The sequence below is a fragment of the Gorilla gorilla genome, chromosome 12, assembly GCF_029281585.2.
Source record: "Gorilla gorilla gorilla isolate KB3781 chromosome 12, NHGRI_mGorGor1-v2.1_pri, whole genome shotgun sequence".
NCBI classification, from domain to species: domain Eukaryota; kingdom Metazoa; phylum Chordata; class Mammalia; order Primates; family Hominidae; genus Gorilla; species Gorilla gorilla.
In genome coordinates this window covers 39,940,657-39,955,564 of record NC_073236.2, presented here as the reverse complement: position 1 = coordinate 39,955,564, position 14,908 = coordinate 39,940,657, and the positions used below count along the sequence as shown (strand labels likewise).

Below are 14,908 nucleotides of genomic sequence, written 5' to 3'. Positions count from 1 at the left end.
TCCCAATCACCAGGCTAACGCGGACCGTGGCTCCCTACTCGCTGTGTCTGCAGTCTTCTGTCTCTGTGTTTCTTTCACAGTGCTCAGCACACATGTGCCGACTCCTGCGGCTGCCTAGCTGTTTCATGCAACCCTGGCAGGGTCCACTCACCCCTGTGCCTTTCCATGACTGGACACACAGCAAGGCCTCAAAACACAATCACCAAATGAAAAAAGTTGTGATCGCAAATGGTTTTAAGCCAATTGAATAGATGCCCAACCTGAGTCAACAAAGTACCTGTCAGACTGTTGTATTTGCCACAAGAGATCACAATGGGGCTGACACTGCATGGGTCATGATATGAGATAGGAAAATTTAGAAAACTTACTAAGTTTGCAGCTTTCTCCTTTGAGACTGCCAAAGTCTAATAAAAACCAGCTTGTTAGCAGGCACTGTTGACAAGCACATGGAGAAGCATTCTTTCAAACATTCCTGGTAGGGGTGTTAATTGGTATAACCTGGTGGGGTGGGGGGGTGGGTAATTCTGAAATGTATATCGAAATCACAAGTGTACACAGCCTCTGACCCCGCAATTCTGCTTCCAGGAATTTAACCAACAACTTGTAAACACTTCTGCAGAATTACAAGGGCAGGCTGTTACTGGTTGCAACATTGGCTGAAATAACAAAAAATTGCAAACAATCTAACTGTCCATTGAGAGGCAGAAAATGCACCTCCTTTGATACAGCTATGGATCAAGGTACAGAATGGTGCACACTATGAGTGTGAAAGAGGTGGAAGAAAAAACTAGAAACTATTAACAAGACTCACCTATTGGTGAGGAAGAGGGAAAGAAGCGTCTGCAGAAAGGGAAGAGAAGGAGACTTCACTGAAGAACCTTTTAAATTGTGTTACCACTTCAAAAGCAAATAAACCATGTGTCATTCACTCAAAAAAAATTTAAAGAGTTTCAAAATCATATGGAAAAGTTTAACCAAAAAAGGTAAAATTCCATTTTAAATTATAGTCTTTTCCCTCATGTTATAACTGGAAACACTAAGCAAAGAAAAGGGAGATAAGTTGCCCAGGAGAAACGAAGCTGCCCTTGGCCCCCAAGCTAGCACTCACCATACTCCATCTCATTCGCTGGAGTTCCTTGGTGCAGATTTGGGGGGTCAATAGAGAGGAAATATAAGGAAATATCTCTCAATATTTTAAACGCCCATCGAGTCTAGGTTGGTGTGATAAATTGGATGGTCCTGCCAGGGAGGATCTGGTCTGAAAAATCAAATCCATTTCACATTGGCCCATGTGGGTTCAGAGAAGCTGAGGCTGAGCCCTGCCTGATCCCCAAGTTGAGGGGTTGTTGTGGCTGAGTTTTCCAGGTTCAACACCTCCAAATGCAGTAGAACTGGACTCTCGGCACCTTTGGATGGAAGAACCAAGTACATCAGCACTCAGTTGTCCAGGCCAGCGTGGCACATGGACTCAGAAGGCAGACAGACTTGGTGCAGGCTGATGGATCTCTCCTCACTAGCCTGCAGCTTTGGGAAACTTACTGAACTTCTCAGGGTCTCAGCTTGTCTGGACCTAGAGTTGGAATAATGTTTCAAGGTTGCGAGAAAGATTCAAGATATTATACTTAAAGAACCCAGAAGAGTGCATGTTCCTTTAGTAGGTGACTCAATAAATGGTAGTCACATACCCAAATAAACAGCACAAACATCACCAGTGGCCTAAAACCATGTGACATTGTCTCTAAAGTTCAGTCCGACCTACCCTCACTGACCCACAGGCTCCAGAGTGAGCCTGTCTGCGTCATAATTCCAGCTCTGCACTAACTACTGGTATAACCCTAGCAAATCACTTCTCTGTGCCTCCATTTCTTAATGTGCAAAATAAAATAATAGTACTGATTATTTTATATGAGAGGTACCTAAAACCAGGTCTCCTACCTAGCAAGTGCTGTATTACATATTAGCTTTTATTATTATTATTATTATTATTATTATTATTATTATTATTATTCAGTACCAAGTTCAAACCATTACTAAATGTCAGTTTGGTCCTGATTTTTGCAGCCCAGAACTGAGCTGGGAGTCAGAGTGAAAATCGATGCCTCCTTAAAGTTTTTGATATTCATGCCAAATCCATGACACTTGCACCTATAAAGACAGCGTTCTCCATTTTCCTGGTCCTATCCTTGGCTTGCATTCATTTGTTTAATATCCTTTCAGAGCTTTAAATATTTACTCATTAGAAACTGAGACTCACCCAAACTAAACTAAATAAATAACCAGTTGCCCCTAGAAAAGCTCCATTTAGGTTTTTTTTTAATCTTCTGGGATGCCTTTTTGGAATATGCTTTTCTCCACAGAACTGGGTAAATATGTTGCTACCTCCCTTACATTGACTTATTTGAGAAACATTGATTGATCCCCCCTCTGGGTGTCAGACCCCCAAAGCAGGCCCTGGAGAGAGGCATACACATGAAACCGGACCCTGTCTTTGAGGAGCTCTCAGTCCACTGGGGAGCTGAGCAAAGCCCATGGATGATGAGAATGCAATAGGAGGAGGATGGCTGGTTTTCCTGTACAAGAATGGAATAAATAAGCAACAAAATGGAAATCTTTTTAATCTAAAATGTATCCATGCACTGCTGTAACACACTAAACACTGCTACTGAATCTAAGAACCAAGAAACATAGAAATATGTTATACACACCCCCCCCACACACACACATACATACACACACACACACTTCCCAAGTTTAGAATTAGAAGACGTCAAAATTTCAGCATGCAGCTCTCCAGAAACTATATATTTTAGAAGGCAAGATTTATCACTAAACTTTAGAGTAACAACAATAGTAATGATACCATTTTGCATTTTTACTTTTCCTCTATTCAAAAAGCTTGCCTCTATCTTGCCTCTTTATATTCCCAGTACAATCTTGTGAGGTGGCTAGCACAGGCCTTCTGTCTAAATTTTATAGCTAAAAAGGAGACAAAATCACAAAGACTGAGGTTTACCCCAGGTTACTCAATCGGTAAAAATTCAGAGCAAAAGCATCCAGTTCTCTCGCTCTCTCAGCAGACTTTCTGAGAGACATCAAACGAGGTCAAAGTCCTCAGAAATTAGGTTGGCAGAAGTTACTGTAAGAGGTGACTGCTTTGGCAATGAGTAACCAAAAAAGACGAGAGGCTGAACCCAAAGGGGCAGAATTGGAAGCCAGCAGATTTTGCAAAGGGTTTCCTTAAGGTAAATTAAGACAACAAAATATACCTTTGCCTATTATCAGAGTAGCACACTTTTCTTTTTTTTATTATTATACTTTAAGTTCTAGGGTACATGTGCACAACATGCAGGTTTGTTACATATGTATACATGTGCCATGTTGGTGTGCTGCACCTGTTAACTTGTCATTTACATTAGGAATATCTCCTAATGCTATCCCTCCCCCCTCCTCCCACCCCACAACAGGCCCCGGTGTATGATGTTCCCCACCCTGTGTCCAAGTGTTCTCATTGTTCAATTCCCACCTACGAGTGAGAATATGCGGTGTTTGGTTTTCTGTCCTTGTGATAGTTTGCTCAGGATGATGGTTTCCAGCTTCATCCATGTCCCTACAAAGGACATGAACTCGTCCTTTTTAATGGTTGCATAGTATTCCATGGTGTATATGTGCCACATTTTCTTAATCCAGTCTATCACTGATGGACATTTGGGTTGGTTCCAAGTCTTTGCTATTGTGAATAGTGCCACAATAAACATACGTGTGCATGCAGAGTAGCACACTTTTCAAAAAATTATAAAACCCAATGCTGATGACAGAGTTGGAAAATGTTCATACAGTGCTGGTGGGCATATAAATTAATTAAACTTTCCTAGGATTAATTTAGCAGCAGGGATCTAGAGTTTTTAAAATGCCCATGCCCTTTGACCCCTACCATTCTACCTCTGGGGATTTATCTCAAGGAAAACTCATGAGGAGATGCAAAGGTTTAGCTGCAAGGGTGTTAGTTTTAGTACTGTTAATAAGAGAAAAACAATCAACTACCTGCCAACAGGATTTAATAAACTATCTATGCAATGAAATGGAAAAGCTTTTGTAAAAGAAAACTCATTCTCATAACAGGATGCTCCATCGCTGTGAGGTAAAAGCAGATAACCAAAAAGCATGTAGAGTACAAATATATTTCTTCAAAATGTAAATGTACTCAGAGACAAATATACCTACCAAAATGTTAACAGTGTTTATCTCACAGTGGTGTGTTTTTACTTCTCATCTTTTACTATTATCTCTATGTATTTTTTAAAATTTTATTCTTGACCATGAGCTTGTGCTGTTTGTGTAAATGTTCCAAGGACATATTTTAGAAGTATACCCTCGCTATTCTTTGACCTTTCCTGCCAAGTTTTCCTCCTAAGTAAATTAACAGTCTTGTGCTCAGTGGGGTTTGTCAGTTCAATGATTTACAACAGCATGTAGTGTTAGGAAAGGCCATAAGAATCTTTTTAAAATCATCACTACCATTAGGCAGATCAAATTCATCTCAAGAAGTTTTCTTGGCTCTTTCTGGACAACTTTGTCTTCTTCCTTTTCCTAACAGATCAACACATTTACAGTAAACACCAATCCTGGCATCGAATGCACACACACACAGACACACACACACAGAGACACACACGTCACTGTTCTCCAGCTGTCTCATGGGTGAATGCCATGACTCACCAAACCAGTTGGTCCTTAGCTGTATTTTTTGAAGCATCCTTCCCCACCATCCACTCCTCACACCCTCACCAACACAGTGAAAAATTCACATTTTGCATGAGCAATAAGGAGTTATAAATTGAATTGAATGATAAGCTTCATTAGGTTTTCCTTTTTGTTTTGTTATTTTCTTTCCTTAATCTTTCAGGTTCAGTCTCATTTTCTCATTCTGATGCATGACAACACTATCAGTAGGAATTATGGGGATCAAGGATAAATGGAGATCGAGGATAAATTATGGAGATCAAGGATAAAAATGCAAGACAATGTTTATAATCCCCTCTGAGAGTGCAGGGTCTTCTCTATAGCTATAGGTGCAACATTGGCAAAGCTTCTGAAGGGGGGGAGAAAAATATGATCAGGCTTTTAAGATTACCTTTGAGGTCCTTATTGAAGAAAGCATGTACGAGTTTTGCCAATACAACGCATTATACCTTTAAATGAAACCAATAGAGCCTGCCGTTAATAACAGCACATTCAGGCCGGGCGTGGTGGCTCATGCCTGTAATCCCAGCACTTTGGGAGGCCCAGGCAGGTGGATCACGAGGTCAGGAGATTGAGACCATCCTGGCTAACACGGTGAAAACCCATCTCTACTAAAAATACAAAAAGTTAGCTGGGCATGGTGGCAGGCGCCTATAGTCCCAGCTACTCGGGAGGCTGAGGCAGGAGAATCGCTTGAACCTGGGAGGCGGAGGTTGCAGTGAGCCAAGATCATGCCGTTGTACTCCAGCCTGGGTGACAAAGTGAGACCCCATCTCAAACAAAATAAAAAATAAATTAAAAAAAAAAACATAGCACCTTCAGTCAAACATTGGGTTATGCCTCTCTAACACTGTAGAAGCTTAATGGGAAGTGATAAAATAAGTCTCAATTCTTACAGTAACAACAGTCTTATAAAACGACTTCATTTACAACATCTTTCACTTAACATCTCTTACCACATACCAAAAGTCATGTAACTATTCATGGTTTATAAGTAATATACAGTTATAAAGTATATTTCCCATATATTTCATAGTTAATCTTCCATGGATAATCACAGTCATTCTCTTAATATGACTCAGAAACACATCTTAAAGTTAAACATGTCTACCATGTCTACAGAGCCATATAACTTCAAGAAATCCTTAAAATGTTGTTTCGACAAACAATATAACATTACCTTTTATCAGATTCCATTTGTCTTTCCTAAATACCTCATTAATGTGTAAGTAAACCCAAAAAAAGGAGGGAAAAAAATACAGAAGCAAAAAACCTGCAGTGCAATTAATCATCTTACCGTCTCCGTTCTTCATCCTTGGGGCATTTGGGAATGGCTGGCCTCCCAGGAGGTGGAGAATGTCGGGGTAATCCGACAAGGTTTCTTTTCCCAAATGAAGCCTGCTGAGCTGATGTTGGTTATTAAAAAACGAAAGTGCGTTTTGAAGTCAGCCCTAACTAGAGTTGTTAATTCAGGTCTGTGCCGCAGCAGAGTGACAACTCACATCTTGCCGGACGCCCCAGCTGGTATGGAGGCTCAAAGGAAGGAGAAAGTGGGGTTTTGGAGATGGCTGTGTCACAGCCTCTTAGGGCTTTAATCCCTCGGCCGTGACACATCTGGGGAACTATGAACAGGAAGCTCAGAGCCAGGCAGACAGCCAGAATCACTCAGCAAACGTGCCAGACCCTTAAGAAACACCAACACCCACCACTGCACCGTAACCTCTAACGTTTCCCGAAGCTGGTGCTTTCCTCTCATGACTTTGTGTTGAACCTGGACAAGGCCTGCTGGCTGAATCCAGCTCATTATCATGTTCCCGTCATCAGAGTCTTGACTGGTCAGTCCCAGGCCTGTGGTGGCCTAAGCTTTCCCTCTCTGCCTACCTCCCAATCCTTAGAGCAATCTCCCTAGAGTCAGCCCAGGCAATGCTGCAGGACTCTTTATTCAGGTCTGCTCGTGTCCCAGATGCCAGCCCACTTCTCATGGTGGCCACCACCCCTGCCATGTGCCCTGAGAACTCTGGAAGTCTCCCTTCACCACACCCTGGAGGTGGGGTGGCCACTGATCACCCCTCGGCTCAGGGACATGAAAGCCAGAGCCTCTGGCTTCCACAAACGCAGCCAGATCCACCTAGGGGAGCTGGTGCTGCCAAGCCTCCTCTTTTTTTTTCTGAGACAGAGTCTTGCTCTGTCTCCCAGGCTGGAGTGCAATGTCACAGTCTCGGCTCACAGCAACCCCTGCTTCCCAGGTTCAAGTGATTCTCGTGCCTCAGCCCGAGTAGCTGGGATTATAGACGCCCGCCACCATGTCTGGCTAATTTTTGTAGTTTTAGTAGAAATGGGGTTTCACCATGTTGGTCAGGCTGGCCCTCAAACTCCTGAACTCAGATGATCCACCCCCTTGGCCTCCCAAAGTGCTGGGTTACAGGCATGAGCCACCGTACCTGGCCTGCCTCTTTTATTTCTGTCATAGCTCCTCCTGTGCCCTGCACTCAGATGAACATTCTCAACATGATACAGAGTCCAGCCTATCACAACGCTACTCAAAAATCTGCATCGTAGGGAGGAAGAGTCAAGCCTCCAATTCTAGGATTCAAGGTCTTCAGACGTCTGGTCTCACACACTTTCCTGTCATTGTTCCCACTACCCTTTCCAACAGCGCTTTGTGCTCACCTGGATGGGCCGCCTGCTGACCCTAAGAGGCACTGCTCAAACCTCTGCTTCAATGCTCTGCAGCCTCAATTCTGCCACTGCCGCTCCTTACCCTAGCCAATTGACACCACTCAGCATGACACAGCCCACCTCCTCTTTGCTCCTTCCCCTTCTTTCCAGTTTTCACAGCCATTCGCTCAAGCAGACCCCTCTCAAGCATCCTGGGGTGATTTTCCCGACTCTGAACCTGTGCCTTCTCTCTGTGATGATAACGGAGATAGCAAAAATGAGCACTTACAGGTGCCAGGCATTCTTCAAGGAAATTTAAATTATATATTCATTTACTTATTTATTTTTAATTTTATTTTAGGTTCAGGGGTACCTGTGCAGGTTTGTTATATGGGCAAATTGTGTATTCAGGGGGCTTGGTCTACAGATTCTTTTGGAACCCAGGTAATAAGTATGGTACCCTATAGGTAGTTTCAATCCTCACCCTCCTCCCACACTCCATCCTCAAGTAGGTCCTGGTGTCTGTTTTTCCTTTCTTTGTGTCCATATGAACTCAGTGTTTAATTCTCACTTATAAGTGAGACCATGCAGTATTTGATTTTCTGTTTCTGTGTTAGTTCTCAGAATAATGGCCTCCAGTTGTATCCATGTTGCTGCAAAAGACATGATCTTGTTCTTTTTCGTGGCTGCATAATATTCCATGGTGTACATGTACCACATTTTCTTTATCCAGTCTACCACTGATGAATATTTAGGTTGATTCCATGTTGAGAATAGTGATGTAATGAACATCATGTTCTTATGGTAGAATGATTAATATTCCTGTGGGAATATACCCAACAATGGGATGGCTGAGTCGAATGGTAGTTGTGTTTTAAGTTCTTTGAGAAATCACCAAACTGCTTTTCATAGTGGCTGAACTAATTTACCTTCCCACAAGCAGAATATAAGCATTCCCTTTTCACTGCAACCTTGTTGGCATCTCTTATTTTTTGACTTTTTAGTAATAGCCATTTTGACTGGTGTAAGATGATATCTCATTATGGTTTTGACTTGCATGGAAATTTAAATTCTTTAGGCCCATTTTACAGGTGAGAAAACTGATTGAGATTATGTAAGTACTTTCCCCAAGCTCCCTTAGTCAGGCAGGGGTAGAGCCCAGGTGGAGCCCAGGCTTGCATTGCTCTTCAAGTGTTACCAGGGATCCACCGCAATTTACTAGACAACAGGTCTTATCTACTCAGGAACAGTGCAAGTTCCTAGCAGCCATTGTCTCATACTTCCTGGTACCCTTTCCAGAGAGCACCCAAAAGACCTTCCAATTCCAGGCTATTTCCAAGCAGCTGGATTAATTGGCAGATTATTAGTTCAAGGACTTTTCCAGCCCTCTTTTCCACTCCAGATGATTTCTTCTCTCTTCCTCCTTCCTACTTCTCAAAAAGGAGAAAAATTGGAGGAATCTGCACTGTTTAGTTAACGTGTGTGAACACACACACGCCACACACATGCACCCACACGCACCCACACACACGCTTTTGCCTGAGTTTTGTCAGCTGTGTTGTTCCCCTACAGAGTTCAGGGAAAACAAATAGTCACAGTTGGCAACAAAAATTCAATATCAGAAGTTAATGGATAATCTCTCAAACTCTAGGGTCCTTTATGAATGCTAAAGTATAGAATTCCCTGAGCCAAGCCCAGAGCTTTTAACATTTAAACTATCAGAAGACGTCATTCTAACACAATTTTATCAGTAACATGGTCTTTGACGAACTCCAGAATGTCTGTGTTTATACATAAAAGGTCAGAAACAACTCAAGTATTTTCCCAGAATATTCTTATGGAAAAGTTTACACATTCAGAATTGATTTGCATTTATGAATATCTTTAATGTGGCTGTAATCCATGTGTTTCTTATACCTCCCAGTTGAAAAAGGAGAATAGGAAGAAGCACGTACAGTATGTGTGTGCATGTGTGTGCATGAGCATGTGTGTATGTGTGTGCATGTGTGTGCAAGTATGTGCAACCCTAGAATCTAACCTTGGCTCCCCCTCAACATGCTATGGGTCATTAAGAGAGGGCAGGAGACTTCTGCTTTCCTAAGTCCAGCAATTCTATAATTAGAGAGACACCAACCTGGACACCAGCAGACCTGGGTTAAACAGTTAGCTTCAACTTCATCTATGTATCTTTGGGAAAATCACTTCATCTCACTGGATCTCAGTTTCTACATCTGAAAAAAACAAAACAAAACAAAACAGTATAGTCTAAACTCTTGGGACACAAAGTGTGGCCCATAAGCCAAGAGCATCACCAAGGAGCACGATGGAAAATGCAGAACATTAGGGCCCGCCCCAGAACCACTGAATTCAAATCTATATTTGACTAAGCTTCCTAGGTGACTTGTGTGCACAGTAACACAGGGAGTGCTAATTGACCTGGTCTCCAAAAATGCTTTCCAATGTGACACATTCTGTTAGTTTAACCTTTGTCTCTTTACACTAGAGAATTAACCATGCCATCCCCGATGGCCACTGGTAACTTTTGTGGTCAGGCCCTAAGGATCTGGCTTGAGTGCCTGGCTGCTTATCATACTCCTATTCCAGGCAATGATACATGAACAATTCATATCATCCCCATGACTCTTCCAGACCGCACTGTGTCCAGCTTTCTATCAAACCTCTGGGGAGAATGCCATCCCTTAATTCTTCATACCTCCAGACAGACAGCTTCCACACCCATTACCGAGTTTAAGGGATTTTGCAAGCACAGATGAGGGAATGGGAAAGATTCTAGATGAATGATTACAGGGATAGTCTTTCAGCACTTAAGGAAGCCACGATCACCAAGAGAAAGCATGAAATGACTAAAAACAGGCCAGGTCTGGTGAAGCTCATGCAATCTTTTGTTTGATGAGGTTGTTAGATGGTGAGATTACCACAGTTAAATGCTGTGAACTTAGTGAATCAGAATTTCATGTAAGTATCTGCAAACATCTGTCTTGTGAGCAAAACAAAGAATATGGTTAGTAGAGTTGGATACATGTATAAACACCCATACTCAATGGTAAATGAGTCAGTTAGAAGAGTATGCTCTACTGGAAAGCCTCAGGCTCAGTTCCAGGTATTTGGTTCCATCCTGGCTCTCAGGTGTGGAGCTGACCTCTCCTCCCAGAAAAGAGGCAGCCAGGCTGGGCATGGACAAGGTCATGGCACTCTTCAATTGTGGAGAGCACAGAGCAGAGGAATGCAGGAAAGGAGGGTAGAAAGAAGGAATACATTTTCCAAAGGAAGCAAATACAAGTTTAGAAAGCAGAACTGGACACTGAAGCCAAAAAAATTTATCGAATTGGCATTGGCCAAAAGAACCAGATGATGTGCAGATGGTGTGTGGTAATATTCCTGGAGGCCTTGAATGCAGGAAAGGAGAATGCCTCGAGGCCAAGCCAGGGGTTGGGGAGGGAGCTGGGAGGTGCAGAACAGGTTTCTACAGCAGAAGGGCAGAGCAGGCAAGCTTACCACGTTCTGGGAGTCCTGGAGTTAAAATGAACTGTGAATTCACTGAGAGAGCAAATCAGGGTCCCAAAAGATGCCATTAAGATAGAACCATAGGCCAAATCTAACATAGTGAGACTTAACACAGACAAATCTAAAATCCCATTCTTAGTTCCCTAACCTCATATTGTTAAGTACAGGACAGGGCATATGAAAAAGCAAAGCATTGGTGGAAAACAAAACCAAACAAATGCCAGAGTCTTGACTGACTAAGACGTCCACAGTGAATGATGTGTGGTAGGAGGCTGTAGTTGCCCTGGTGGAAGTGTACCTTCTGATACGAAGGAGGTCATCACTGGAGAATGCCCTCAGATACGCTCTTGTCATGGCATGCAGAGAAAACAATAACAAAGGCTGTTCATGGCCGAAGAAGACCAGCTAGGCTCTCCCACGGGCCCTTAGGCTAAGAGGATTGATATCTGTACACCCGGTAGCCACCAGGCCATGCTAGGAGCCATGGTACCCTAACCCAGAGATGGAACGAAGGCAATGGGATAGACGTCCAGGAGGCCAATGTGAAAAAGATCTTCATAACAATAGATTAAGCACTCAGCAATGCAGAGACAGTGTTTGCCCCATCCCTGGAAGAACTCAAACAAAGGCCACTTGGATGGGTATGAACATCCAATGGAAACTGCTTCTACCATCTCTTCTAGGCCCTCTAATTTTGGGTTCTTTGTTTTGCCCTCATGACAAATCAATGTTATAAACAGGGCAGTTTCTCACTATTCACATTTTGAAATAGGAAACCAAGCCTAGCATGGGAAAACCAAGACTAGGATTTGGATCTACAGACTTTGTTTAACTCCTTTTTCTTCTCTTTTACTCTACCACAATGCCTCGATGTACATTTCTGTGAACTTTGGGCGCGGTGCCATTTTTAGTTATTTTAGTGAATAAGGAAGTTATTGTGTTTAATAAGGTAAGATGATGTCTTACTGGTATTCATTATATGTCAGGTTCTAAGTATGAGTCACAACCCAATAAATGCATCTGACTTATTGTGCAGTCAAATGTTAGGTGAAACTGTATTGTCTTCAACAGCTCTCTGATACAAATCAACAAGCATCACTAAATCTGCAGGAAGATTCCAAAGGTTCTCATTAGTACAAATTTTAAAAATACTTTTGTTATAAACAACATAGCCACAGCACAGAAGGGACATAAAGAATAGATGGAAAATTAATTCATGATCTTGCCACCTAGCCCCCTTTAGCATTAAGCAACATTCCCACCTACTCTTTTTTTTTCCTATGCACATACATCTTTGTAATCTCTTTTGACTTAACAAATAGTTTTTATGCTATTATATGGCTCTCATAATCATACTTTCACTGCAGTGTACTATGCAATTAAATAGGGATTTGATGAAACACAACTTATTCCAGAATTCTTGACTGTCGAATATGACCCAGCTTCTCAACAGTAAAAAGCAAGCATTTTTTGTTGGTTTACCATGTGGACAGGTCATATTATCTTCAAATAATAATAGCTCTGTTCATTTTATTACAGTGCTTTTTACTTTTGTTATTTTCTTATCTTGCTGCATTGGCCAGCAACTCCAGCAAAACATTAAATAAACTGATTCATAATAGTAATTCTTGTATTGCTCCTGATTTAAAGAGAACCAGTGTTTTATAGAGTACAAGATTTACTTCTAGGTTTTCAGTAGACATCATTTATCAGGTTAAGAATGACCTCCTCTCTTCCTGGTTTCCCAAGAGAGTATCAAGAATAGATATTGGATACTATGAAAAACTATTTTTGCATCTATTAATATCAGTTTTTCCCTTACTCTATATATGATATATAATATTAATAGATTGCCTGAGATTAAGCCATCTTTATATTTCTGGTATAATCGTAACATGGTCATGGATTCTCATCTTTTTAAAATCTCCACGGGTTATATACTGATAATTTTATTTCATTTTAAGATTTGTACTTCTAAGTTGAAATATGATTTTATTTTCTTATACTGGGATTTTCTAGTTTTGGTGTCAATGGTATTCCAGCTTCATATAATATATTAGAATGTGTTTCTTTTAATTTTTATCCTCTAAAAATTTTGTATAAGATTGACATTATCTATTGCTTGCACATTTGGTAGAACTCACTCAAATATCATTTAGGTAAGATATTTTCTTTGTAGAAACTATACTATTTTCTTTATACAAGCTATTCTTTGTAGGATAGTTATAATATGAATCAAATATTTAATATTATATGAGACTATTCAGATTTTTTATTTTTTCTTTAGTCAATTTTGATACATTATGTTTTTCTTGGAATTTGTTTTTTTATCTAAAATTTCAAATATTTTGGCTTAAAGTCTCTCTTGGTATTCTCTTATCTTTAAATATTGCCATGTCCATAGTTATACATCCGTGTTCATTCCTAATATTTTATAGTCTTTTTTCTTTCATCAATATTTCTAGATGAGGGACTTGTACAAGCAGATATCAAAACTTATTACAAAGCTTTAGCAATTAAGAGATTGTTGCAAGGATATACAAATAGACCGGGAACAGAATAGAGGAAACAGAAAGAGGTCCACACTTAGATGATATGGTACAGACGATTAATGCTCATTAAATATGTATATATGCTCCCCAAATTTGACACCCTCCCTTGTTTACGGTTGAGACCAAGCCACTAGTCCAGGGCAGTTAAGAGCTCACGTGAGTTTCCATCATCCCTATCTTTCTCTTATATGTGAAGCTATGAAAGAAAATAATTCCTAGCTTGTAGGATTGCAGGAAGGAAGCAGCCCAGATCCCCGATAAAGTCACCATTCTAAAAGAACCACCAAAAAGAGCCAATGACCAACTTTAGACTTAACAACTGTGAGAAGTAAACTTTTGTTGCGCTAAGTCACTGAGATTTCAAGCTTTGCAACTTCATTGTAATATTTCCTATCCTGACAAATACGTATGGAAAGTTAGTACATGACAGAGGTGGCAATGCACGTTGTTCAATAACAACTTCTGGGACAACTGGCAAAGCATATGCTGAGGAAACAGAATTGGTTCCTTATTTCATCCCATGCAGAAAAAAAAAAAAAGATCCACTTCAGATGAATCTCATACTAAGGCAAAATCTCCCATCTTTAAGAATAAAATACAAAAGAATATATTTATCTAAGAGAATATCAGGATGGTAAAATTAAAAGTTTTAAAAAGACTCAAAGGCTTTAAAATATATAAAGATTAATATATTTGCCTACATTATTATTAAAAACTTCCACTCACCAAAAGACATCATTTAAAAAAAATAAAAGACAAGCCAGAAGAGGAAGACATTTATAACACAAATAACTTATAAAGAGTTAGTAACACAAACATATAGAATGCCTAGAATCAGTTAGGAAGAGAAAAAAAAGTATTAAATAGGCAAAAAAAGACAAAAACAGGCATTTTACAGAAGAGAAAACCTGAAAGGCCAATAAGCTAAATGAAAAGATACCTAATTTAAAAACCCAGGGAAATTAGAAACACAAATGAGAAACTATTTCACATTTCCTAGGTAGGCAAAAAACTTTCAGAGTCTAACAAACCAGATGTTGGCAACAAGTAGAAACTCTGTTTGATGTGATATAAATCACTGCAACCACTTTGGAAAACAGTTTGAACACGTGCCTATCTGAAGATTCAGCTTACACTTTGTCTAAAGAATATCACGAGTACACACCCTATGAGGGAGTAGAGGAACACTCAGAGAAACATTTTTCATAATAGCAAAAAATCCCGTAAAAGTCCCCAAATTCATTGATTGGAAAATGAATGCGTCAATTACAGTATATTTACACGCTGAATAAGACACAGTGTGAAAACTAAGTAGTGCTACATATATTGACAGGAATACAGCTTAAAAACAAAACATAAAATGAAAAAAGGAAGAATAATGCATTATTTTTATAAATTTTTTTTTTTTTTTTTTGAGACAGAGTCTGGCTATA

General features: G+C 40.4%; 1 protein-coding gene across 3 annotated transcripts in view; it reads right to left on the bottom strand.

Annotated features, from left to right (window-relative positions):
* The window catches only part of IL1R1 (interleukin 1 receptor type 1), a 75,872-nt gene extending 69,213 nt beyond the window's left edge, over positions 1 to 6,659 (bottom strand). For 2 of the 3 annotated variants that reach the window (XM_063695664.1, XM_063695660.1), the window contains exon 1: positions 6,038 to 6,508. The gene's annotated coding sequence lies outside the window, so the exon portion shown is untranslated. Of the gene's footprint in view, positions 1 to 6,037 lie in introns of all 3 variants that reach the window. The other variant, XM_019021370.3, reaches the window with a different exon arrangement.
* Between the last annotated feature and the right edge of the window lie 8,249 nt (positions 6,660 to 14,908).